General features: G+C 39.8%; 3 long non-coding RNA genes across 3 annotated transcripts; 1 reads left to right on the top strand and 2 right to left on the bottom strand.

Annotated features, from left to right (window-relative positions):
* Nucleotides 1–1,662: 1,662 nt before the first annotated feature.
* On the bottom strand, nucleotides 1,663–2,186 carry LOC114145567 (uncharacterized). The gene is made up of 2 exons (XR_003595732.1): nucleotides 1,823–2,186; nucleotides 1,663–1,741 (listed from the first exon to the last, which is right to left on the bottom strand). It is a non-coding gene; the product is annotated as an uncharacterized LOC114145567 (long non-coding RNA).
* A 15,995-nt stretch (nucleotides 2,187–18,181) lies between these two features.
* Nucleotides 18,182–18,985, bottom strand: LOC114145331 (uncharacterized). The gene is made up of 3 exons (XR_003595661.1): nucleotides 18,822–18,985; nucleotides 18,402–18,734; nucleotides 18,182–18,318 (listed from the first exon to the last, which is right to left on the bottom strand). It is a non-coding gene; the product is annotated as an uncharacterized LOC114145331 (long non-coding RNA).
* Nucleotides 18,986–22,689: 3,704 nt separating this feature from the next.
* On the top strand, nucleotides 22,690–26,730 carry LOC114145389 (uncharacterized). The gene is made up of 3 exons (XR_003595676.1): nucleotides 22,690–23,139; nucleotides 25,841–25,931; nucleotides 26,595–26,730. It is a non-coding gene; the product is annotated as an uncharacterized LOC114145389 (long non-coding RNA).
* The last annotated feature ends 273 nt before the right edge of the window (nucleotides 26,731–27,003 follow it).

The raw sequence follows: 27,003 nt of genomic DNA, 5'->3' as shown, positions 1-27,003 counted from the left end.
CAGGACAAAACAGTGGATTATTATTGTGCAAAAATGTAAACTTCCCTCATTTCTCTGCGTTTACTTCCCAGGGAACCAAACTTTCCAGTTTCTCAACGTTCTCTTCATTTTGTCCGAGTCCATTCCATGTAACACTGTCTTCTCTGCGCTTCCCACACCGACGCAGATAGGCAGGAGCTGATTCTACATCCTTAGCAACAGTGGTGAGTACACTTCCACTAATACGCTTATTGCCTTGATAAGTTTCTTTTTAGCAGTCGTGCTAATTTTGAAAATATTTAGTGCATCTTTATCTCCCCTTAACTTAGTTTTTTCTGTGTGAATTCTGAAGAGCTCTTTTAAGTGGCTTTTTTGTAGACTTGGTGTTAAAGTTTTAGATATTCTTCAAGTAGTTAGACTTTTATATACAGGCTCTTATTTGACGTGAGTAAAGGCTGTTTATGCATCAGTTCCTTTTCCTCTCTTATTCTTTTGATTTAATGGCGGTTGGCAGACTGTTTTTAGTGCATTACTGCCACCACTAGATGGAAAATTGCTGGCTTTCAGATGACGTAACTCTGACGTCATCCAATGCAGATGGAGGGCAGGAAGTAAATGCAGCCCATTTATTTCTGTTGATCCAGCATCAAAATGCATAAAGTCTGACTCCTGTACGGTTGTTCCAACCGTTTTAATAGAGAGAAAGATAAACGTTATTTTCGTGTTTTGAAGGTAGTTGGTCACAAGGGAGTTAATTTTAAAAAACTTACCGCATAGAGAGGAGAAAAATGGATCAACAATCTACAGCTAAAGACAGGAGGTGTGAAAACTAACAATGCCAGAGTTTGCAGCGCCCACTTTCTAACAGGTAACGATGGCATCGTTTAAATTGTATTTTAGATGTTTTATTGGACAGTTACTTAGAAATGTAACAGTTATGGGCTAGGCAGCTAACTGCGGCTACAAAAGGAGCATCAGAAGAGTGGCCTTTAAGGAGCCTGAGGTGTGAAAAAAACAGGAGGCAATGCTTTTAGTTTTGGTGAATATATATTAAGTGATTTGAATAAAAAAAACATACAATTACAACAACACAATGAGACACATGAGAATTGACTCAGAATAAATTGATTTCCAAATCATAAAGTCCATAGTCCATTCTTAACTCGCCATCTTTCGGTCCAGATGAGGATCTGATCCGACAGGGGAAAAGAAAAAACCCGACCTAAAAGGTCAGAAAACTCATTAAGTGTTTATCAAAAACAATTATGTACAAATATAATACAAAGGAAATAATTATTACATTTAAACATCTAGTTTATGCATACTACATGCAAATGCAATAATTAGATTCCTAATAATTAAACAAACATTTCAATCAGGTTAAATTAACCATAATTTAAATAAAACAAAACAAAATTATCATATTTCAACTAATCAATTTAAAGTTAAAGTGCTAAAGTTAAAGTGCACTTCCAAAATATCAATCAAGAAAATAAAATAAATTAATTGTCAAATACCCAAGCAGAGTGAGGGAAGGAAAATAAATAAATAAATATATTGCGCAATATCAACTTAAGTGTAGCTACATTCTGTTCTGATCAATTTTATCTTAAACTTCAGTGCCTCAGCATCAACGTAAATGTGTCAGAACACGCACAAAATTCAACAACAAGTTACCTTTTAGAAGAGAGTGGGGCGTACTGAGCCACAATCAGCACTGACAGAATCCCAGTGACGGTCCAGGTAAACAATGCCAGTGATTCTAATAAAACAACGCTCCAATGAGCAATCGAGCAGAAGTACCACATGTAAAAGTAATACTGTTATCAAATAACAAACTCACCCAGCAATCAAATCAATAGATTTAAAGATTTTAGGAGGAATTCTTGAGGAAGACGCCAACAGCAAGCCACAATCACAGTGGAACAGGTGAGGATCTTTAACTGTGCACTGGAGGCGGGACTTTAAATAAGTTAGCAGAGTTTGGGCAACACAGGAAGTGGGCCCGCAAAAATAAAAGTCCTTTACTAATTGCGGGTTACAGAAAGCTAAGCATTAATTAAACTCTGACATAATTTGCAGTTCTGTACAGTCAGGTCACAGATTATTATGGCCATCAAAATGTGTGACCAGTGTGATCCTGGCTATTTGAGGGTTAAATATTGCAATAAATACACTCAGATATTGGTGAAGAGGAGGCAGAACTCTGAAAAATGGTTGTTTTAATATATATTATTTTTATGCCCTGGCTTGGTTGTCGTCAGAGTGCTTATGTTGTTAGCAGCTAGCTCAGTGCCTCATGGCCACAAAATATAATGTTTATTACTAAAAAAAAAGTTAAATAAATTAAATACAGTATCTTCTCTTTATGTTCAAAACCAGGATTGGTTATAATATAAACTTTTGTGAGCTTGCTACACATTCTAGAGGTATGCCTTCTGTTTGAAACAGAAACTAAAATCCTACAGGAATTCAAAAAGACTCAAGTTCAGTGTTTGTTGAGTTTTGAAAATGAAGTTGGCAGAAAGAGCATTGTTATTCAGATCATGATTGTTTTTTTCTTGTCCTAAAAGCACACACTACATAGCTTTAAGACACTGTGCAGGTGGTTGATACAGAAAGAATCGCTGCTAATCAAGCACAAAGCAGCAATTTGTAAATGTAAAAATCTATTTTTCCTGCTGTGTAATATTTTATGAAACTGATAAATGTTTGTTGAAGTTTATCCCTTGAGTTTAAGAGGCTGAAATAAAGAGAATAACTTTCTAAATCCATTGAAAATATCTAATTTAGCTAATATTCTCCAGAACTGAAACTCAACAAAAGAAATAGATTTGTCATAAAAATCTGTGAAGATGTTACTATAAGGAATAAAATCTCATGTTAAGGTCATTTATATTGCCCCGCCAAGCTCGTTAACTGCTAATGTTTGTTTGCCTCATCCCCATTAAAGCTCTGTTCCAGAACAAATGGGCCTCACCAATTGATGCTGCTAGTTGTAACACTCGACATCAGCCACTGACACAGAAAGGTTCGACTGTGAAAAGCTTTTATACGACAAAATGGTATATCACAGAGGAGTTCTGATTCCGTCTAAATCAAAGCCTCCTTTTGATTCCCTTCAGTCTTACCTTTTGTTTGATGTCAGAGTTTAGAAAGAAGACTAAAGCTAGAGCCTTCATTTTCTTTCCTGAAGGCTCTTCGCCTGACAAGTGCTGCAACTTTGCCATATTTTTTCCACTGCGGTTTCACTCAGTAATTAATAAATGGCAGCGTGTCCTGTCCTGATGCAAATTAATAGATCAATCTCCTGATGCATGCAATGGCCAAGCAGTAAAAGGTAAATACAGTGTCACATTTTATGCAATGCCTGGTGAAATTGGATACAATTTTTGAACCCTCGGGGTTCAATAATTGCATCAGCAAAAACAAATGGATCCTTACTTAACAAATGGATCCTTACTTTTCAATTGAATTAAAAAAAACTGTATTTATCCCAAAGGGAAATAGAATGTTGTAACACATATCATCCAAGCCTTAATAATAATGATTAATTATTAACATCTAAACCAGCTTGGTGCTGCTCTTTTGACTTGTACCTGACTGGGGATCGGACAGCCAGAAGAGCATTTATACTGAGGAATTTTATCACTAAAGGCTACAGATGTGTGCATGAACTGACAAGAAATTTAGGAAAGCTACTGGGTAAATACTAAATAGCAAAAGAAAGGCAATTAAAATTTAGACTGGTAGCCATTTATTGTTTCTTTTAACTTTGTGTAAAGAAAGAAATATTGTTTTATACATTATTACCAGTGAATTAACCAGTTCAACAATTTGGAACTAAAACAATTTTAAATTTTGCTGCTTCTTGTATGACAGCGACCATAGATCTCCTAGATCCCACCTACCACAAACAACAGCAGAGGGATCAAACCGAACCACATTTGTCTCTGCACCACTTGGAGGAGTTGGGCTTTTATAGAACTTCCTGGCAACATGCTTGCCAGGAACCATCAAGATCATTTATTTTGTGCTTCACAGCGTGATAAAGTTCATTCTGTACTTGGACTACAAGAGAAATACCAGAAATGAACTCAAACTTTACTGGGATCTGAGTCTTTTTATGGTTATACTGAGGATCTGCACAATCTGAGTTTTCCTCATGCCTCTTTTAATAAAAAGAGGAAATAAAGATAATCTAGAATTTCCTTGTTTCAGCCCAGCTGATTTCAGTTGATGGCTGGTTAACAGGTCTTTGCTGAACTGCAATTACTTGAACCAGGAGCATTAAAGCGGGGAGACATCTAGAACAGGCAGGACAGTGCGCCATGAGGATCAGCTGTAGGCTAAAATAATCCAAAATATTAATTCACAAGAATCAGAGGACTTCCCAGATTTTCTAAATGACAAAATTGACACCTAAATAAAGAATCAATGTGAATGTGATAACTGGCTGAATTTTAATAACAGAAACAGATACAGAGATCCGTGTAGGGATCTGCAGGCTGGAGCAGATCAATGATGAATGAGAACTGTTTCATGAATCAATCATCTTCTAGGAAGACCGGCACAAGACCATGCTGTCTGGGACACATGTTCACATTAACCAGAACAAACACCAGACTGAGACTACAAAACAAAGTCTGGAGTCTACCTCAGTGCAGCTCAAACTGATGTAGATGAAGAACTGTATTCAGGTCATCAATATCTCATTATCACAGGATGGAAAGACAATGTGCAGAACATGCTGATGGCAGTCCAATCCTGGAGGTATTTGGGCTGAGTGGAAGCTATAATGGCCCTGCAAACATTCCTCAGACTGGAGGAAATGGAGCTCTTGTTAGGAGTTATTTCTCAGCAGTACATTAATGACCTTCGGTTCTCTTGTGAGTGATTACAGCAGTGGTACTCAAAAAAGATTCAATGTTTGTGTTCATGAGACTAGAGAACACATTATGCATTGGCCAGTTTCCATTTATATGCAATAAAACCTGTTCAAAATTAACCACAATTTGTAATAGTGATTACGTACAGTGAGAGAAAAAAGGGTGATTAAAAGACAGAAGCAAAATTTGATTTCTTGTACATGGTTCTCAACTGGACAACTGTGGCCTGCTCTCCCCAGGTCAGGAGCCTTCCTCAAGAAAATGCCTTTATTTCAAGTTCTAAGTGACAGTTCTTTATGCCGTCTCTTAGGCTGAGATTAGTCATCTTACTGAGGAAGCTCACTTTGTCAGGTTCGAGCCACATCTAATGACCAGGAAGGGTCAGAACGCAGACAGACCGGTAAATGGAGAAACTTTGTTTTTTGGCTCAGGTCTTTCCTGACCACAACAGACCAAAGCTGGTGGAGTTCAACTTTCATTGGGAACAAACTTCAACATGTTTCATTAAAAATATGTTGACACAATCTTATTCAGAAATTTCTTAAACAACTCTGGTCATGTGAATGTGGCTTTATTGTTGTGTAGTGGTTTAATTCACCTACAAAACCCGACCCAAATCTCCAGTCAGTCTACAGGCCGTTTTCTGAAATCAGCTGTTTGGTGTTGGGTCGTTCAGGATTGGCTTCTTTGTCCTGGCAAACTGTCCCCCATGTCCTGCCAATTGTTTCCTGGAGACAAGAACCAGAACCACACAGCTATGCAAGAACTCATAATGTACAGAACATAGATACCAGGTAGGTTCATATTTTGATTTGGTAACTTCAAATTAAATAATAGAGACAGAAATCTAGGTGTAGAAGAGAAAAGGGTTCAACCTTAGATTGGCATGAGTGTCTCTCTTTCAGTTTATCAAATGTCATCTGGAGGCACTTTACAAACATCAATTCAATCAGACACACATTCCAAATTATTCCAGTTACCAACAGTAATTCATTATTCAAAGCAGTTTAAAGCGTTTCTGATTAGGGAAACGCAGCAGATTCTAGATGTTCAGCATGTAATCAAGCTTGTTGCTTTTATTTTACCGCCATAACAAAAAAAATTTTGCTTGTTTACCCATGAATGCCACTGAACTTACACTGTCCTCTTCATGAACCTTCTTCCCTTGAACCTGTGTGTTCGTGTGTGTGTGAGCGTGCTTTACTGCAACCAAAAGGATCTCATAGCCAGACTGAAGAGTGCTGGCCCAAACGTTCCCTGCTGACTGGAGCCAGCGCTGGTTCCCGGTTCTGAAGGTCTGAACAGATGGGTTTGTTGGGGCGGAGTGCTGATGTTCATGGCTGGCTGACTCAACGCCACAGGGCACAGGAACCAGTCTTTTGGAGGGCTTATTTTGCATTTCCTCTTTGATTTAAAAAAAAAAAAAATATGTTTATCATGTTCTGGTTGTCAAACAGCAGGCTATGATTATGAAAAAGTAATTATGATGTGTCCGACTGAGCACATCATAGAAAAGTGTCACCAACCAGTAAAATTAGTTTCAGTCCAAATGGAGTGACACTGCGCCGTCGGCTGCATTAGCAGAAAGCATGTGAATAGAAGTTCAGTGCTTACTGTATACAACCATCATTCATTTATCTACAGCGGGTGAGAGAAAACCGCCACCACTGAGAGAGAAAATGTGGAAGGAATAAATATGATTTCCATCAAAAGAAGCTCAGGCAGCAGCAGCATGAAATAATTAGTGAGTGGCAGAGCTCCGCCGGGGCTGGGGCTCTGTGAGAGGCTGTGATTCCCCATGAGGAGAGCGGGCCCTAAGCCACGCAGTTCAACTCATTAGCAGTTGACAAAACAAAACACATTAAAAAGCTAATCAAAAAGTGCTCGACGAGCAGCACAGTAAAAGAGGAAATTAATTAGGTTAGTTTGGATCAAGTGTCAGCCCTCTTCCCTGATTGAAATGTCTTGATTTTTCTTTCCACCCTCTCCAAAATTTTCATTACAAAAATTCCAGATCTTTTTCATTTTTATTCATACACACTAATAATTTGGGATAAAAGCAGACACTTTTTCATCTTGGTTTTGGGAGGTAGAATTTATAGAATGAAAACATCTAAATAGGAGGGAAGAGGAGGGCGCTATGTGGAGAAAAAAATAGCCAAAATGTGAATCAAGATGTTTCATTGTAAATTAAAATAATTTTGTTGAATTTCTTATGTTTTTTTCCCATCCTCCTTAACATGTACACGCCCACACATCAGTAAGGTGTGGTACGGTGGGACTGGTGAAGCTCTATGCAGAACAGGGAGTTATGTCTTGCACAGTCCAGCCACAACCCCAACTTTAATGTATCTTAGACATACACACCTGCATCCATAGCAACACGTCATATTACCACAGACTCACATGCAAACATGTGGTCCTCTTTAGTTCTCACCCCAGTGCCTGTGAGGTTGTGTTGATTTAGGACCCGAATGCAGTGAGGCAGAGATGGTTAATAGATTTGAAGTTTTAATAAAACTGAAGAGCAAAATATGCAAAAATTGCAAGGAACATGAGGAGCCAGAGTAGAACAAAAAGCCTGCAGAGAGAAACAGGTTTAAACAGGAGGAACCAGTGAGGAGCGATAGTAGAAGAAGTGAATAAGTACTGGGAGAGTGAATGTTGGATCAAAGAACCTGGGCTGGTTAGTTACTGGTTTGCAGGTGTGATTGGAGAGAGCAGCAAGCAGACTGAAGAGAGAGAGAGAGAGAAAGTAACACAGGGTGCAAAGGAAATGAGTCTGACACTAAAAAATGACTAGACATAAGAAACATAGCTAGACTAGAGTAACAAAGAATAACTAGACACAAGAAATATTTAAACATAATGAAGTAGAATGACTAAGGAAGGTCTAAACTAAAGTAAAACAGAAACAAGACGGGATTAATCAAAGAAAGATACTATGGAACACAGAATCAGGGCCGGCCCAAGATATAAGCAAACCAAGCAGCTGCTAAGGGCCCCAGGGCCACTTAGGGGCCCATTCAGTGGAGCTGATTTTTTTTTCTAGTAATAATTTCTATGTCATTATAAACAATAATACAATAATATATATTTGATAATGTATGTAGAAATCATTATTTTATGGATAAAAAGAAAATAAATTGCTCTTGGGGGCCCCTGGTGGCCGCGGTAGGTACTGCAGGCTTCGCCAATAACATGAGCTGCTGTGCAGAGCATCCAAACGTCCAAAGCTCCGGTCAGAAGTTAAGCAAGGAAAACAATGTCTCAAAAAAGGACTTATCCTTCAGGGAGGGAGAAAAGGAAGAGGAAGAATAGAAAAAAACAAGATAAAGGTTTGTTTTAATGTGCCTTGGTAATGTAATGTAAAAGATTTGTAAAGCTATAGCTTGATAGCGACCTGCAACGGTCCAGTTCAACAGCCAAACATTTATTCTAGGTTCTTTGTGTGAAACTGAGTTTAAACGTTGAATGAGTCGATTCTCATGGTTGGCTCTGGATATTTCTGAGATATTTTTGGCTTCAGAATGCTGTTTGATAACAATAATTAAAACTTCTCAATGTTTGACATTGTCTAGTAAAATGTTTTTATGTCAGGCTACATAGCTGCTACATTGATGAGCTGCTCCGTGCTGTAGTTCGGAATTTGCTGCTGAGCATAATCATTTTATAGCTAAAACAAATATTATTTTTACATCAACTTCTAAGTTCTGTGAAACTTCTGTTAAAATCATTTGAAGGCACAGAATCAGTCCAGTACCGGTACTGGTCCACATTCTCAGGGGAGAAAGACTCACCTGGTGTAAATTACATTTTAGCTATTAAGAGAAATTTATTTAATCAAAGAATGTCATGAATATTCCGGGTGCAGCCTGGTGTAGAGCTGCACCAGTTGCAGTTTTCTGGCCGATCCCTGGTTACTGATCTTTAATAGAATAGAATAGAATAGAATTCAACTTTATTGTCATTGCACTTTCACAAGTACAAGCAACGAGATGTAGTTTGCATCTATCCAGAAGTGCTCTATGAGATACAAATATTTATTCACAGATGTACAAGACTATGTATGTATGGACTATAAGTGGTTATAGCAAGAGATATACTGTAGATATTGTGTATAAATATGGGAGCTATATGCACAGATTATACAGAATATACAGAATATACAAGAATGTTAGGGAATGGATTATAGATAAATAATGGCAGATAAAATTTACAGGTTGTATGTGTGTGTGAAGAAAACAGTCCGTGGTGTGTGTGTGTGTGAGGATAGTCCATGTGTTATTGTTGTATGAGAGGATAGGGGAGTACAGTCCTTATAGTTTATGTTTTATGTCAGGAGGCGTTCAAAAGCGTGACAGCTGTGGGAAATAAGCTGTTCTGCTGAAAAAAGCCTGACCTGCTGATTTTGATTTTGGCTGATTTTTTTTTTTGTCTGAAATGTCACTAAATATAGCAAGAAAGTCTCTGAGTTGGCAACAGTGGGGTGAATATTGTTAACTGTAAATGTGCAGACCTGACCTGGTGAGCCGGTCTGTCAGTCAAACCTCTCACTGCAGAGCAGAAGAGGACAGAGGCTGATTTTTAAACCTTTGTTGACGAAGATAAGATTAGGGGATAAGATGGGCTTCACATGTAAGTATCGGCCAATCACGATCCCCCAAAATTAAGGGAATCAGCCCCTAGAAATCGACTGGTCGATAAATGTATCCTATTTTATACATGTATATAATGTAAACAGCACTGCCAGAGATGCAATAAGTTTATAGCAGGTGTGTGAATGATCTAATGATCGGGCTGCTGATTGCAGCCAGTCCACATTGTTAGCAGAACTAGAGGGGCCCAAAACCACATTTCGCTTAGGGCCCCATGGAGGCTTGGACCGGCCCTGTACAGAATAATGCTAAAACTAGAATAAATAAATCAAACCCCAAAACAGCCCAGGAGCTGACAGCTTGGGGGACTCTGGTGGGCGTCCATCCCTCTTGACCCCCCACAGAATAGCTCAGGTTTATCAAATAATGATAAGTAAACAATAATGAGACTAAAAAGAAACTTGTATGTTGTTTTTGCTTCTGTTCACTTATCAGTATGTATATATCTTATGACGAAGTTGTTATATTTGTTTTTACTGCTTTGAAATGTGTCGCATGGTTGTGCTGCCAGTTTGTGGCGCTGCTAGAACACTGCTTACCGATGATGGCGTTTGCTCTGGTTTCAGGACTGGAGCCATATACTGAATCTCATGATATTCTTTTTAGTGTTTTGTTGATGTAATTTGTGCATGTTTTGGGACAAATGAGCATTGTTAACCGTAAATTATCAACACTGGCATAACTATCTCTTTTTCTGCCTCTTGTAAGATAATACTGCTTGTCCTCGTTTAGTAATTATCTCATGTGCACTCAATGTCTTTGTATATAATGAAGCAAAAGAGAACATCATCCAGCATATAAATAAAAGCCTCACATAGAGAGAGAAACAAAGTGTTTGTTTAATCCAAACCGAAATAATGCAGCCTTTTCTCACCCTACATAAGAAGCTGGTTCTCTGACAAACATCTACATCATTAAAATTCAAAGCAGAGTCAAATCATTTACAGCTGTTCAGACTTAATCACATGCATTATCATTTACACACGGATGGTTTTTCAAGTATAAGCCACATTAGCAAATATCAAGTGACATTTAAAAATCCAGTTCTCTGTTTAGGAAACGATATGTGAAGAGATTCACTCGTGAAGCAACCTTAATACTGTTATGTGGAACAATGTCATGGAAAGTGACATAGCTGACCTTGTTAAAGTGAAAAAAAAAAAAAGATTTTTACTGTTGAGGGATGGTGATCGCCTGATATAATATTCATGTTTGATCCAGAACATTGTTTATGATTAACTCAGTAGTTACATCCACAGATTATCTTAAGTGATGATTGCTGTGCCTCATATGTCAATAAACCATATTAAATAATAACTAAATGTTCTGCGACAGATACAGAGAGAGGTAAATCTTCATGAAGGGAGTTCCAAATATAAACCATGGTTTCCCCAGGCTCTAGCTTTTTAAACCAAACGTTTTTTTTTTCACATCATAGAACAAAACATGTTCACTGAATGAACGAGAATCTCTTTTTGGGAAATTGTGTGCAACTTGGTGAGGTGGGATAGAGAGATAGTCCATGTACAACCAGTCCCTAAGCTCCAAATAATGGAGAGAAATAGTTTTGTCATCTGTTTTGACATAAACATATCTCTGAGACTCAACAATTTCTATCAAATTCCATTAACTGCTGGAACCTATTTCATCTGCAAGGAATCTTCCATGTTGACTGTCCGTCAGGTGCTCCAGTAACTGCCTGCTAACATTCACCCATCACTTGTGCCCATAATTAGTCTGCTTAAGAAAGAAATGATGTCCAAATGGTATAATCTTAATGGATGCATGAACTGATTCTTTTTCTTCTTAACATGCTGTGTATTCTCAATAACATGTTAACATTTAGCATAAATAAGGATTTCTGGAGGATAATTCTTCCTTAATATACAACTCAGTCATCTTGAAAAATATAGATTTTAATCCATTTGAATGCATTTCTTTGTTCAAAAAGTGATACAAAAATACTTTTATACCATCAGTCACTGTAGCTGGTTCTTATGTGTCCAGCTGAGTCACATGACTTCTAACACCCAATCACAAAGGAGAAAAAATTGTCTGATTTCTGATAATCTAACAGTGAGATGAAAATATGTTGGGACAATCTTAAGACTTCCAAAATTCAATGGTTCAGATGATTTTAATTATTTAAAATGATTACTCAGCTCAGCCGCCTCAGGAAATAAAAAAAACTTGTTTGGAGCAACAGTCACATATTATGCGACCTCCACAGGATAAAGCCTTAATATTAACAGCTGGGGTTTAGGTTTTTAAAGGTAAATGATTGAGTTATGTGACAATAAAAAGCTTATTTTACCTGACTTTACTGGGCTTGTATAATCAGACAGATGGTAGATTTTGCCTCCATCCTTAAGAGAAAAAATATGTCTTATAAAAACTGAAGTTTAACAAGAATGCAAACATTTACTCCCAGACTAGTCTGACACGTCAGCAGATGACCTTGCAGTTAATGGGCCAACATGGTCACTTTGTTTTGTTTAAGTCTGAGCTGAATGACCAAACTCTTAATACCCCAAACACAAACCAACTGTTGCAGATTTACTTCACTGTCCAGGTGGGTGGGCAAGTGAACCACCTTTCTGCTTTTACACTTTTCACATGGTACGCGCTTTGGATAAACGTTCAATCCATGTGAGCTTGAATATAAAAGTCATTTTTTAAATTAACTTCAGTTGGTTTGTTTTTATGTCTCTTTCTTTTTATGAGACAAAAAGAGCATTTGAGAGCCAAGTCATGGCAACTTTCAGTGAGTGTGCTGCTGTATCTGATCTTACCGACACACACAGCATGAAAATTCTGGAGTCATCTCGGGGTAGTTTGGGTTGATAGTTCAGGTGGAGGCTCTGCACTGACTCCACCTGAACACTCTGAGCCTCCTGCAGTTTGAACTCACAGTTAATGTTGAACCAGGTTTCTGGTAGACCTTCAATCAGTATGATAAATGATAAATAGCTCTGCTTCTCCTGTGCTTCTCATGGATTAAAGGAAAAGCCCACCGAGGACTGAGACTCCTTGCAGCGCCATCACTGACCTTTGAAGTAAAAGTTTTGGCTGTTAATAAATGTTTTTGTTTTTTTTTAAGAACGTTTTTCTCAGTCGAAGAGCCTCAACAGAGTCTCAAGTTTTGTAGGTTTCAGTTCACAACATTTCACAGACCCAACTGAACCTAATAAGGTCGTTACAAAAAAGGAGATACAATGGACTAACGCCCCCAAAAAGATGGGACTATCAGCCTTATTTATCTACGTTTATAAGAAATTGCATGAAGTATTTTTCTGTGTTTAGCTAAATGTGTCAAATTTAGAGGAACGTGCTGACAACAAAGCAGAGTTCAGAAGTCTGAACTGATGCTTGCTACATGCAGGGAAAAGTATTGGGAAACTTGTGGAATATGGACTCTCGGAATGTAGGACTGGATTCATTATAGGATCACTTGTGACTGATCCAATAATGAACTCACAGTGCATTCCCACCAGCCCTGCTTATTCTGCTTTAATTGAATTCTAGTTTGTTTTGGGAGGCGTGAATGTGCAATCAGTTTCTGATGTGGACCAAAAATTAAAAAAACCCAACTCTGATCCTCTTACAAACCTCAGTCTCTGTACAGTTAACGTGAACTCTGGTGCAATTCCAATGTTAATGTGAATGCCAAGGGGACTGGAGACCGCTCCAAAAGCAGGAAGGGGGTTGCAGCACCAGGCATGTTGGGTAAATACAACTAAAACTAGCGGGAGACATGACTAATGCTCTTTTGCCAAAGACAAAAGAAAAATCTTACAGCTGCTAAAATCTCCACTCCATTTTTGTTTGTTTCAGAGGTTTTCATGTTGTTTCCTTCAGTGGTTCTTGGTGCAGCACCAGCACAAAGGGGTTGAACAGGTAGCTCTAACTATTTGGTGCACTTGACACAGTGCAGTGTGAAAGCAATTTTATTCTCCAATTGAACTCAGTCTACCAGACTATAAAGTGTAAAAACACCTTATGCTGTGTATGTAAAACGGAAACCGCAACCCAGTAATGGTTAACAGTTCTTAATGAAAAAAATATATGAATGTGTAAGTAAGAACAGGGCTGGGATTTCTGTTTGGAGACTGAAATCCCATCCAGGACCTTGGCTAGCAGAAATTCTTGACACTTAGACCATATGGATAAGAGAATGTCAGTTTACTGGGGATTGTTTCACCCACAGGACATGCAGAGAACAGAACTCTACACACTGAAAACTAAAAGTAGTGAAACCAAGTATGGGTTTCGATAGCAATTTGGCTGGCATGCACTCACCGCTACTGTGAACTGGTTTCACCAAGAGAGAGTAAATGATCACTGCAGTGGAGCAACATGGGATTTGACTGGATGACAGATCTAGAAAATACTGGAGGACAGAGAATCAAGTCAACTGGTTATTTGTGGTTAGGCCATCCTAACCACAAACTCCACAGACTGGAATTGGAGTTGGTTAGGGTAAAACTGAGGATTTGTTACTAGGAGAGAGATGACGTTGTAAAAATGCTCCAAGTTGGGATAACAGGCAGTTGTGTACTTGGTGATGGATCCAGAGCTACACCATTTCTTTCACCACACTCTTCTCTATAATCTTAGCTTTCCTGGTGCACTAAAAGTATGTATACCCTTCAGCTTTACCCCAGCGTGCTTCAGGGCCCGGTCAGGGTCCATTCACAGAACCCGAACCAGAGGAAGCCAGGAGCAATCCTTTAACCTGAGCATGCTGCTGGAGCCCTGGGCTACTGATAAACTGCAGCTCTGCTGTTATCTGCTCAGGCTCTCAGGACATAAAACCAGCAGCAAGGCTGACCTCAGGACAGTTGGTCTCCAACCAGAGACCACTGCGAAGCGTCCTTCATCACCTCTGCATCACTCAGAGAGCAGATGTGCAGGAAGATGTGTGAAGACTTAACGTTTTCATGACCTTTAAATTGCTGATTTACAATCAAACTCGTAAACAGTCATTTCTGTCTGAGCACATAATTCCGACTGCACACATAATCAATGTCTGAAAGCTTTTCAAAAGCATAAATAAAAGCTCTGGACACTTTACTGGATTAATCCATTCAACACATGGACACCTTTAGCCAGGGACTCAATTTGTTCCTGTGAAATCCAAGTTAAATGCAAAACTTTCTGACAAGGCTAACAAAGCGTGCAAAACTGAAGCCGCTGCAGCATTTAATCAACTTTATTTTTTTCTAAATGTAAATAGAATATGGACCTTGATGTTTTTCCATTAATCTTGTCTTTTTAGTCTTAATCTCTTTGATGGTTGTGCTGGATTAAAAACAACCTCAGTCCTCTGATGCTGGTATAGATTGCTGCTCCTGCAAACGTTTTCATGCCAATGCAGATAAAGTCATTTGAATTCTGACTGTTGATTTGCTGATGGCTTTGATACTGTTTATCTTGGATGAGCCTGTCCTCTGTTTTCATGTGAAAAATCTTTGTTTGCATTGATCTGATTTATCTTCAGGATGTTTAACCTGAGCAGTCTCATCCCTGGCTCTTACTGTTTGTGTTTCTCTTCGCAGTTTAAGCCCTTTATGCCAACATTTATTATTCTGTGTTATGATTAAAAGTAAGTGCACCCTCTTAATTTTAATTTTTGTTTAAATTCTCATGGCTGGTCTGGCAGTCGAGGCGGTCATTGTGCTGAGGTTTTGTTTCAGAAACGTGGACGGTTTTGTCCCAGTTCAATGAGCTGTTTGAATCGATGTCACATTTCCTGAACACACTTTCATGTTTCTCAGCAGAAAGGAAGTGGCAGACGTGTAAAACCTTGAATAGTCCCAACAACATAAGTATTTCCTCATAAAGATCAGTTTTAGTGACATTATTGTGTGTGATGTTTTCTTGCAGCTCTGTCTTCTTCTGAAGCAGGTGGCAAACAAAAAGCTGTGAAAAGGTTAGAAAAACTGTCATTAAATGTGTATTTTAATGAACCCTTTCCTACCACATCAGTGGATCAGAAGGTCAGACATCATTTTGTTTGTCCAATAGATCATTAATGGGCTCCAGATGCTGTCTGTTCATGAAGCATGAGATAAAGTTTAAACTATTTTCTTTCAGGTTTAGATTTTGATTAAAATTTTTCTTACTCAAAAATAAACCAAGATACAAGGAACCAGTCCAGTGTTTTCCCCTGTTGCGCAGTGGTTATCGAACCTCAGAACCAACAGATGGTTCTGTTGTTTGTATTTTAGTATATTTGACTTTTTATTTATCTCAAGTTAAAGTTCTGATCTTGTTTTATTTTGTGGGTTAGAAAAGCTTCAGAGCCACTGGTCTGAATGATGAAGGTTTGAAGGTCTCAGTGATCAGTTTTAGCCACATGAGCATTTACATTTGCTGGTTTCTTTCTAGCCGAATCTAAATGATACCAAGCAGATATAGATGCACATTCTTCTTAGAAGGTCCTCTAAGTTATTTAAATCTCACGAGTTTGACTTGTTTTTAAGACATTATTCTCATTATCTCATTATTCTAAAACGTTTCTGGTATCTGTTGTTTAGCTCTTAGATTACTCCCTGACCTATAACCTCTCGGCATAAAACCAGTGAAACTGTTCTCCTTTTCTTCAGTTATCATGTGACGTGGTTCCTTAAACAAAGGGTCCACAGACTGAGAAGCTGCTTTAAAACCAGAGCAGTTTGTGTCTGAACTGAGAAGTAGTTGTAGTTTCAATCAGACTTTTGTGCGAATAGTTTTATTCACATCTTTGTCCAGAGGAAGACATGGGGGTCTTCTGGACCTGCATGTCCAGAAGAAGAACGTAGACATTACACAGCAGCACATTGTTTACTGCACTAACAATGGATGTCGCCTGCAGTGAAACATCTTTTATTAGTTCAGAATTTTCAGAATTATAATTTTCAGGCTTTGTTTACTTCTGGATTTAGCGCATCTGACCTCCTCTGGTGCAGAATTACGACACAGCTCTCGTAAATGATGTAAAAGTTGGATAAAATGCGACATGGCTATTCAGACTGCTGACGCTTTCAAAAATATTTGATTGATCTGATTTAGTCCCATATATGGAAGTGACAAATAACATTTTTGGAGGGTAGAAATGATTAGAATTGTTCCATTTAGTCTGCCAGGAATAAGTTGGATAGCAGCATAGGTCAAAAAAGAAAGAAGAGAGATTTGAGTTGCATCCTGTGTGAACTTAGCATTATATTATAATCATCTTATTATTAATGCATCGGCAGGAATTTGTTGAGGTGGATTAGAGACACTTTACAGTCAATTAAAAATACATAGCATTACATTCAAACCTTTTGAATTGTTTTTCCTCTTACAAAAACTCTGTTGTTTTAACCTATTAAATGTAAATTTAGGTCATGTTCCTAAAACTATTAACTCCAACTGACTGATATAGCTTCACTTAAAGTTCCTCCTAAATGTTCTTCAGAAAATAAACCCCAGCAGGAATGTCCTTGTTGTAATTTCCATTAGTTTCATGTTCCCTCTTTGACAGAGCCGTGGGTAACCATGAGTCATTTTTCGCTTTGTTTCTCTTTAATTCGAAGCTGTCTCACCGTTTCTACAGACGAGATTGGTGCAGACGAGGTTGGCTGACTTGGTTCTTGAAGAGGCAGTAGGGGGGAAAACACAGCAAAAAGAAGGGGCTTTCACATTAAAGAAACGGCTTATCATGAAAGCTGATCAGCCAAGAAGGGCTCTGTGCTCCACCGACTTGAGATTTTTCTTTACTTTGTCGTCTTTGGATAAAAAAAGCAAACTGCATTATCTCAGTATGAGAGTACAAGATGCAATCAAATATTTTTATTATTAAAAAGCAGTAAACTTGCATGTCGGAACACATTCGCTCTCAGTCTCTGATAGAATATATAGCCAGACATAGTGGTGAGAAATCATTTGATATTGCACGTCGAAGGATCATTGCAGGTCTGCATGTTCACCAATTAAATCCAAATCAGACTATTCTTCTGGGTGTTTAAAAGTTTTTTTTGACAGCAAGCTTAGATATTGACATTTAAAGCCTTTTTTTTAAAGAAAGATAATTCCTGTCTTTTCAACTCCTCCAAACCAATTTTTCAAGCGTCAGCCTCTGCCCTCATCTCATATTTCATTCCTCACTTAGCAATTACCCTCCGGCAGGAGAGCAGAGCCGCAGCCTTTCTGGAGAATCTAACAAATCTTCCTTCAGGTGTCCAATAAATGTGAGGAAAATATCCTTTTGTCTTCCTCCCGTTACTATCCTGGTATTTTGTAAACCGGTGTGGCTGACTTTCCAGCGTGCTCTGACTTTCCGTCCTGTCAGAGAGCATCCACATCAGCAGGTTTTTCTGCGTGAAAGCTCTTGTTATTTGCCAGCACTTCAACTCTAAGTAGAATACCCCAAAGTGAGCGTTATACAGTTCAGGTTCCACTCGTACGGTCATAAAATGCCAGCAGCACCCACGTGCCACACTTAGACTGTCTCTTAAAGCAAAACAAACCGGTCTGTAAATCACCGGGAAGCCATAAAAATGTTTTTTATTCTCCTCAAAGTTCCACAGACTTTCATCCTTTCAGACAACCACTGCAGACATCCGTAGACGCTACAGTCGGTCTGAGATAGTTGACTTTTTGCCCTTTTCTCATCTGTCTTTGTCATGTTTGAATCAACTCTTTTTGCCCACATGCAGAACACCACAGAGTAGACAAAAGATCAGTAATAATATTTATTGCAGATTCAGATAAGGGTTGTCTTGAAAGGACACGGCACTCTGGAGGCAGCTCTGGAAAAAGGCGGCTCACTACGGTGGCAGTAGAGAGAGAGATGATGAGTTCAAGGATGTGGGAAAATGGAAACACAGATTCGTAACAGAACTGGTCTTACTTGTGGAGTTGGCGGTTCAGATTGGGGAGGGAAATCTGCCGGGTTGGGTTCCGATCGGACGGGGTTCTTCTTTGACCGTAGCTCGGGTGAGCTGGCGCGGAAGAGGCTGTGGTGGAGGGCGGACAGGTAAGTTCAGGCGGTGGGAGACAGAGGAGCGGTTCGACTGCACGTCAGGATTCCTCAGGAAAACGGCTTGGTCCACTTGAGGAAAACAGGGAAGGAGCTCGGGCAACCAGTGGGTAACTTCCACGGCGTCACGAGAAGGTAGGTACAGGGAAAACCAGGGGAGAAAAAACCTCTCACGGAGGAAACTCAGCGTCTGGCTGAAAACACCTGGAGAGAAGAAAAAAAAACAACAACAGGAATCACTCGAGATTTCTTAGGAATCCAGGAGTAGCTATACTAGGAGGGTCTGACTACCATTGTTGGCAAACACTCAGGCGTCGGAGAAACGGCAGTCAGCTCCTCTTGAACTCCCGAGATGATGAGAAGATGTGGTTCAGGTGCGCCTGATACCGGCACGCCCCGCCAGGAGGAGCCACCTCTGGCGCCATCTGGTGGAAAGCTGTAGGAGCACCACCAGAAACCCCACCAGGAACCCATATCTCCAACAGTCTTCCTTTGCATGGTCGACAGTCTTGTTAGTTTAATATTTTTCTGCTTGTTGGATCCTGAAAATGTTCTGTGACTTGTGGTTATGTAAGCATCTAAAGCCAAAGCTTAGTACCTGGGAGTTCACCCGGTATGGCCAGTGTTCAGAGTCCAGTGTTGTGGACTGGACTCACAACACTTATGCTCTTTACTGGACGCGTCACAGCAGACTCTACCTGCTGAGGAGCCTGAGGTATTCTGGACGACAGCGGTAACCTTTTTGACTCTGCAGCCATGTTTTATGCTATAGTATGAAAACAGAACAGCAGATTTGTACTGAGATTAAATTACACTCAGGTGAAGTTAACTGATTGGGCCTGCAGTAAAATGTTGTTTACCTTCATCTCCTCCAGTAGCCCCACAGTTAGACCCTCTGTGGACGACTCCTTTCTAGATTCCTGGATCTTAGCCTCACCTTGCCTCTCACAGCTCTGATACCCTCTCCTTTGCTTCTCACCTTCGCCGTTCCTCAGATTGCTCCAGTTAGAACACCTACCGGGTTACATCGTCAGTCTCCAGCTGCCTGCCCACCCTGCAATGCTCTCCATTGCCTTTCAAGGAGAAAGAATCACTATTCGAACCGCTCACCCTTCCCTGTCCGACCTCAGTGGTAAAGATTAAAAACTAATTCACACGAGGACTTAGGTACCTCTCCTGCAGATCCGCTTGATCCCCATAAACGGTAAGACTAATTCTTCGTCTTCCTCGCCTGCCATACTCAACGTTAACCACTCACTCTTCCTTCTCGTGTGGTCCTGGGTCGATCCTTCCTCACCAGCTGCTTACTGTCCTGCACAGTTGTGCAGTAGGGTTGCACTAGTGTGGCCATAATCGTTTCTCTCACCAGAGCCTTTTGAAAAATAAGAACATTAGAACAGATCACCATTAGTCTCAAAATCCTCCAGAATTCTCAGTTAAGTAAAAAATGAAAGACTCCTGCTCTTTAAACATAATTAATTGTATTTATTACTTTATAAGATCAAAAGATTTGAGACTTTCTTTCAAGGTTCTGTTTGGCTTTAATTCCAGCAGTACTCTTAGCATCTTTGGACAGCAGCGTGTTTACCACCTTGTTGCATCAGCCTTGCTTTTAACAACATTTTGTAAGGGTTTGGGAACGGAGGAGACCAATTGTTGCAGTTTTCAAAGCAGCATGTTTTCCCATTTGGGCTTTATGTGAAATTTTGGCTGCTCAGTTCTGACCTCCTTTTTAAATGCATTTCTTGTTCCAAAGTGGATGACAGCTCTGAACTGCAGGGAGACCAAATTTCCTTTGGCATTCTTCTTTGAAAAGTGCATGTCACATGACCCAGTGATTACGACAAAATCACAGAAACTATATATTTAAAACACTTTATGCTGATTTTTCCCCCCCTAAACGGTGGTACAGTTGGTAGCATTGCTAATCGCAGCAGGAAGGTTCTGAGTTCTGCACCAAGTTTACATGTTCTCCTCTTGACCATGGGTCTCTCTTTGGGACCCAGGGTCCAAAAACCTGCATGTTGGAAGTTAATCAAACAAGAGTTGTACCCTGAACTCTGTCCACACCCGAGGGAAGAATGTGACAGGATCAGCAGCCTCATTTAAGGATCAGCTTTCAGATCACACTCTGATGCAGTCAGGAAGGTGAGCGAAAGTGAGGACAAACAGGAAGTAAAATGTAAACAGGATGTAATGTGTTACCTGGAAGCGATGGTCCAAGGAGATCCTCTTCAGCAACATGGACCTCTATGAACTTAAGTTCTTTGAGCTGTAACCGTTGAGGATGGAGTGTTTCCTTTTACTTGGGATTGTTTCACCGCAGGATCATAGCAATGAATCCTCTGGGAATCTGGGGATGAAAACTTCACAGAGAGTGGAAGTTCATGTGTCAGGGTAAGTTGGATTACACACACTAATCCAATGGCCAGGTTTCACCGTGAGGAAGTGAGTGGTGACTGTCTATAACTCAAAGATCAGTGGTCAGGTGAACAGCACAGGTCAGCAGCAAACAAGCCAGAAGAGATCCAGAATCCCTGAGGCATTAATCAGGGTTCAGGTACATGGAGAGAGATTCAGAGATAAAATCAGAGTAACTCACTGTGTAGACAGGAAGCAGGCAGAGGTGACGACTAGAAAATGTAAAAAAATACAAAAATCCAATCTTTTTCCAACTGGTGAATGCCACATACTGAATAATATAAAGTCTTACAGAGTGCTACACTCCTTAGTGTGGAAGTTAATACTGAGGGAAGAATAAGGAAAGTTAGTAATTCTCAGTATCAGTGAGGTCACTGAAGTATCAGTGAAGTATGGAGATGTAAGAAGACATTAAAAATAAAATGTATTTTCTATTCAAATCAATCAATCCAATTTTATTTGTGTAGCACATTTCAGCTGCAAGGCATCTCAAAGTGCTTTACATCATAACAAACTCCTGTTTTTTTATGATGTATTCCATGTTTATGGTTCATTCAGGCTGCAGGAGTGGAAAACTTCAGCAGATAACATGAAGGCTTCAAATGTCTGTCATGGATCTGAATGTGTAAATTTTAGCCTTTTTAAAATAAGGTTAAGTTTAGGTTGTAGATAATCTGGGCAACACACATGGAGACGGTAGGTTTTTTTCTTTCAGCTGTGCAACAGTGTGTACTATGCTAACATAACATGCTAACGCAAATTTACCTTCCTCCAAGGTTTCACTGCCACTGCTATGTAACACAGCGTTAGCTGCTTCTGATGTGACGACTGCTCACATGAGAGGCTTGAAGAAAAGAACCTAGAATGCTTTTCTGATATCTGCTTATGTAGCCGTGTGATGTTATTACACTAGATTAGATTATTTCTTTAGTTCTTTCTTTGTTTTGTCTTGTAGCGTCTTTGTTGGATTCCGATGGGTTGATTGAAACACTTTGGGGTATCCATGAGCAATTCTAATACCAAAAGACAGGGTTGTTATTTTAATTCACAATTTTCTGTACATGTACAGATTTTGTTTGTGTAAAATGGAAAAACTTCTGTTACTCTAATATAGCTTTGGTTAGAAAGAATTTAGGAGAAGTAGTCTGAAGCAAACCATTTAGGTGACTTTCAGTAAGACTGTCTGAAGTCTTAGACCTTCACAAGCAGCCAGCGGGATCTGACCTGATCTGGGCGCTAACGAAGAGCTTTAGCTCCATCAGTATGGCAGTCTGTAGCCGGCAGTCTCCCCTGTCCGCTTCCTTGAGATGGATGAATGAAGGTGGAAGGGTTCTGGCTTATTAGATGGAGGAAACCCCCCCTCCACCCTCCCCCTCTGTTTGATCTGCAGCCCCGCCGTCTCCCGGACTCTTGCATCACTTCTCCCAGATGTTTGCAAAGTGTATCTCATGTCAGAACCATTTATTGAAGGAAAGAAAAAAGAGACGGAAAAAAACAACAAATAAGCAAAATATTTCACTTCAGATAGCTTTTGATGTTACATTCCAGACATTTTTTTAACTCCAGCTACTTCAGTGATGTTTATTTGCAATAAGGAATGCTTGTCAAGGTGCTGTGAAAAAGCAGTAATAAAGCAGTAATAGTTCACTGTGTAAACACAGCAGGGGTCTGCAACCTTCACAATACAAAGAGCTACGTCTGCCCTCAGGCCAGTGAAATAAAACTTTAGAGCCGCAAATGCTACCTGACCAGTAACATCAGACGATTTATGATTTTTGATAAATATCTACAAAAGGATCCTGTTGGGAATCTCTGTCATCACCCGGAAGTCCCTTCCTTCCCTCACTAGATGTCTTCAGGGAGCAGGATGGGTTCTCTCACACACCTGCGATTCATTTTCTTTCATTAGGTGGAGCATAAGAAGAGCCGGCTGCCGATCCTCCGACGCCAGAGTGTTTGCCTCTGTGGTAACTCCAGACCCTCAGAGCCGCAGGTCCTTGTCTGAAGTCTTTTGAGTTTTGAGCTCACCTACGTTTGTGTTGCCCTACTAGGTACGCCGCAACTCAGGATTCGATCCAGATCGTGGATTCCTTCCTCTGGTTCGGAGCGATCCCCCACAGCGGGGGGTTGCCCCAGCTGGTCCCAGCTCCACCATTCTTCCTCTTAGTGGATCGCCCTTCCAGCACCAGTAAGTGTTTCCAGCACTATACTGCCCCAGCATCTCATTTGGACTCGCGTATCTCTTTCGTCCCCAGCTTCTCGGTGTGGCTTTTGTTTCAGTTCTGGGCGCCTGCATTTACACGCTGTTGCAACTTATTGTAAATAAAGCAAAAGTACTGTTCTGATCTCCAGATGGTGTTTCTGCATGTGGGTTAAACAGATTTCCAAAAACATGACAGATCCTTCTGTGAGAGGTTGATATGAATAAACAGTTTTTAATCGAACGATGAGACAAGTAGATTCAGATCATACTAAGGATACTTTTAGATTCATTCTGTTGTGAAAATTCAATGAAACAGCTAAAAGCTGCATTTGTTTTATCTGTATTTAAAACTATTATTTGCTTCTTCATTGATTTTAGTCAAAGTTTTTAAGAGCAGTTGTAAAAGGTCCAAACTGCCTCTTGACGCTCTTTTTCTCTGCTGAAAAGATCAAGCTGTGGACATCGCTTTTCAAGTCTTGCCTTAGATTCTAAATTTAATGTAGGCTCAATCTCTGTGTGATGATTCTTGATGCGCTAAATCCAGCTTCAGTCCACGTCTTGTGAAACTCTCCCAAACTCTCAAAAGAATTCATCTGTCCAGTCAGCAGTTTTCCTCCTGACTGGGACTACTGGGACCATTTAGGGTCATGGAACCTACCAGCTGTTTGGAGTTAATTAGGTGGTTAAGGCGTGACATCATGAGGTTTCAATTTATTTATTTTTGTTTAATTTTTTGAGACTGAGTTTTTCTTTGTAAAATAAAAAGTAGTGAAATTTACAAGAAATAAAGGCTTGAAATTTTTCACCACACATGAGTTGAATTTGTATAATAGTTACATTTTATGACTTGAGGGAGAAAAATGGGGAACATTTTCCATAATATTTATATAATTTTGCCTGCTGTCCATTTTCTGAACCCGTTAAAATTTAATAAAGGTGATTAGTTGAGTTCTGCAGTGGATTTTATTGAAGGGTATCAGAGTAAAGGAGTAAATATAAATGCATGCCACACTTTACAGATTTTTATTTGTATGAAATGGTATAAAAAACCCAAACATTTTAATTTCCCCATTATGATCTGCTTTGTGTTAATGGAATCCTGAAGTTTGTGTTTGTGATGTGACAGAAGGTGAAAATGCACACGGGATAGAAAACCTGAATCTGAGGGAAACATGGCTAATGAAGCAGCAAGCGGAAGGGACAGGGCGCTTCACCGACGGCCGGAAGGCACAGCAGTGGATCCAACAGGGGAAACAAATGGACCAGGTGAGAAAATGGCCGAGAGGTGCAGTTAGACTCAGGAGAGACAGAGATGTGAAGAAGATGGGACAGCTTTGGTAGGGCTCGTGTTTTACCGAGCTAACTGGTTGCATTAGCAGTGACAGGGATGAAAGAGACCCAAGTCTGGGCTCTTTCCAAGCTCATTAAACACAGAGCCAGCCTGAAGGCCTTCTCCACCACGCGAATGCAACGTCAACTCCCCAACTTTCCCGTTGTGACACACTGGAGGGGGCATTTGTCACGCAGAATGTCGGTACAGCCGGTGACCAGCGGCGCCCAGCCACACAGACACAACAGGCTGAGCAGAGTTATGGAGACGCGTTGAGTTTGATGTTGAATGTCACTGTAACCGGCCTCCCTCAGGCTTTCTGTCTGCGTGGGTGTGCGCCCGTGTTTTAGATTCGACTGTGAGCGAGACCGACTGCGATTTTCCTCTTTGAAGACGGCAAGAGCCCAAGACATTCCCATCAATTAGCGGCGCAGTTGTGATGCAGAGTTTTTACAGAGAGCCAAATATAAGCGTGTTGACGAGGCTCCCGATGTTCTCCTTCCTGAGGCTTAAATCACGGCGTAATTAGGTAATGAATCCTGACTGGAAACGCTGACAATAGAAACACAGCCACACTCGTAGCTTCAGCGTCTGACATGAAGACCTCAAATGTTTTTCCGACTCAGATTTAATGCTACGCTGTCAGAGAGTCTCTTTAGGCCTTTGAATCTGATTGATGCAATAAGCAATAATAAGGTTGAAAAGGTTATCCTCTTCCTTTCACGAATAGACCGCAGACATGAAACTCCCCAGTCATTGATCTGCTTTACAACATAACATATATATCATTAAACTCTTGTCATATATTTTATTCTCCAGGTTTTTATGATTTGTCATTATTTTACTTCATCTTATCAAATCCAAATAAAAATGTAGTAAAGTGGTCAGATAAACAAAACAGAGAAAAACAGAGAAGCTGATATATTTATATTAAAGGGGTGTGAACAGTATTACACATTTCATTAACTGCACTTGGAGTGTGATACAGAGGCTGCTTTTCAAAATGGGAAGCAGCAGAGAACATGTCTGTCATGTTTCTGGGTAATTTCCTCTCTCATGTAAGACTGGAAGTGGAGAGACTTGACACTAAGGGCCTCTTGCAAAAGGTTTTACGATAAAACATGAAATCATTTTAAGACTTTTATGCATATTTACAGGTGTATATGGTGCAAAATATTAGCTCACCACAAATTAAAACATTTCTAAATATTGTTACTGTTTCATTGTTCAAAATAAGGCTAAGAAAGAATTATGCTTACAGTTAGATTTAGTCATTTTCCCTTTGTTTTTGTGTGCTGTATCAGGATTAATATTTGATGCTTTTAATAGAAATCTGTTGCTGTTTTCACTGAACAGAGACGGATATGATCAAACCCGGTGAGGACGAAAGCAGCTGAAGGCATTTGTGGAGGTTTTAGAGGTGAAGGAGATCCAGGACGGTTTGCAGGTTGATAAAAACATCTGATATTAAATCCATGTTGCTGTTTCCTGTTTTCCCTGTGATTCAGCTGGGAGCCGCCATGATGTGGATCAGTTCTTTCCCAAGGAACTGACCATGTTTAGTAAAAAAATCTACTTTTTTTTTTTCTCAAATTTAGGAGTTGGATGTAAATAAAATGAGAAAAGACATAAATATGTTTCAAGTTCTCCTGGATAACAGTGTGATCTGTCTGAAACTAAAACCAGTCATTGGCTGAATTCTCATTTTCTTCTCCAGAAGTTAGATAATGAGTCTCACTTTAGCCTTCTTCTAAGTTTCAAAGAGATCTCAAACTCAAATAATTCCCAGATTTCCTTAATGTTTGTACATTTTGTTTTATCTCAGGCTGAGAAATCAAAGAGCTTTTCTTTTGAACTCAACCTATTCTGCTCCAGGGCATCTGTAAAGTCAGGCTGTTAATCTCAGTCTGAGCTCATGTAGAGGAAATAAAAACTTTGTACTTTCTCTCAATGCTGTCTCCTACAGTATCTTGTTGGCTGTCATTGTTTCCATGTCATTATTGTCTCCATGTCCTGCCATGTTTTTCCTGATCACTGAACTAGTGAACATTGACTAATTCACCTTCCTCCCACAGCGCTCACTCACCACAGCTCCTCTCTTGGTTTGCAGCGTTTCCTTCTCAGGACGGTCCTGCGGGTGAAACTTTCCCCAGTAAACGGACACAATTCTCTCATCCATCAGAACCCTAAGTGTTCCTGACAAGAATGGGCCGAGTATCGGAAGAGGATTACAGGGGAAACCACCTCTGCAGGTAAACATCTACTTCCTGTTTGTATGATTCTTCCTGTTTGTGACGCCAGACGCTCGTCGTCTGACCTGACGGCTCACTGCGCTCCACAGTCTCATTGTGTAAAGTCCGTTTAAACGTTTCTTACTGTGTGTTAATTTGGAAAAAAATGTATCATGACTTTATTGGATTTTTAATATACATTGTTCAAAACATTTGATATTGAAAAGGTACAGTTCAGTACAACATAAAAGAAATCTGAATTGTGTGTTAACGGAAACCTTATCGTTT

Source organism: Xiphophorus couchianus, chromosome 5 (genome assembly GCF_001444195.1).
Source record: "Xiphophorus couchianus chromosome 5, X_couchianus-1.0, whole genome shotgun sequence".
Classification (NCBI taxonomy): domain Eukaryota; kingdom Metazoa; phylum Chordata; class Actinopteri; order Cyprinodontiformes; family Poeciliidae; genus Xiphophorus; species Xiphophorus couchianus.
Note: the sequence above shows the minus strand (reverse complement) of the source record. Positions and strands in the feature narration are given on the sequence as shown.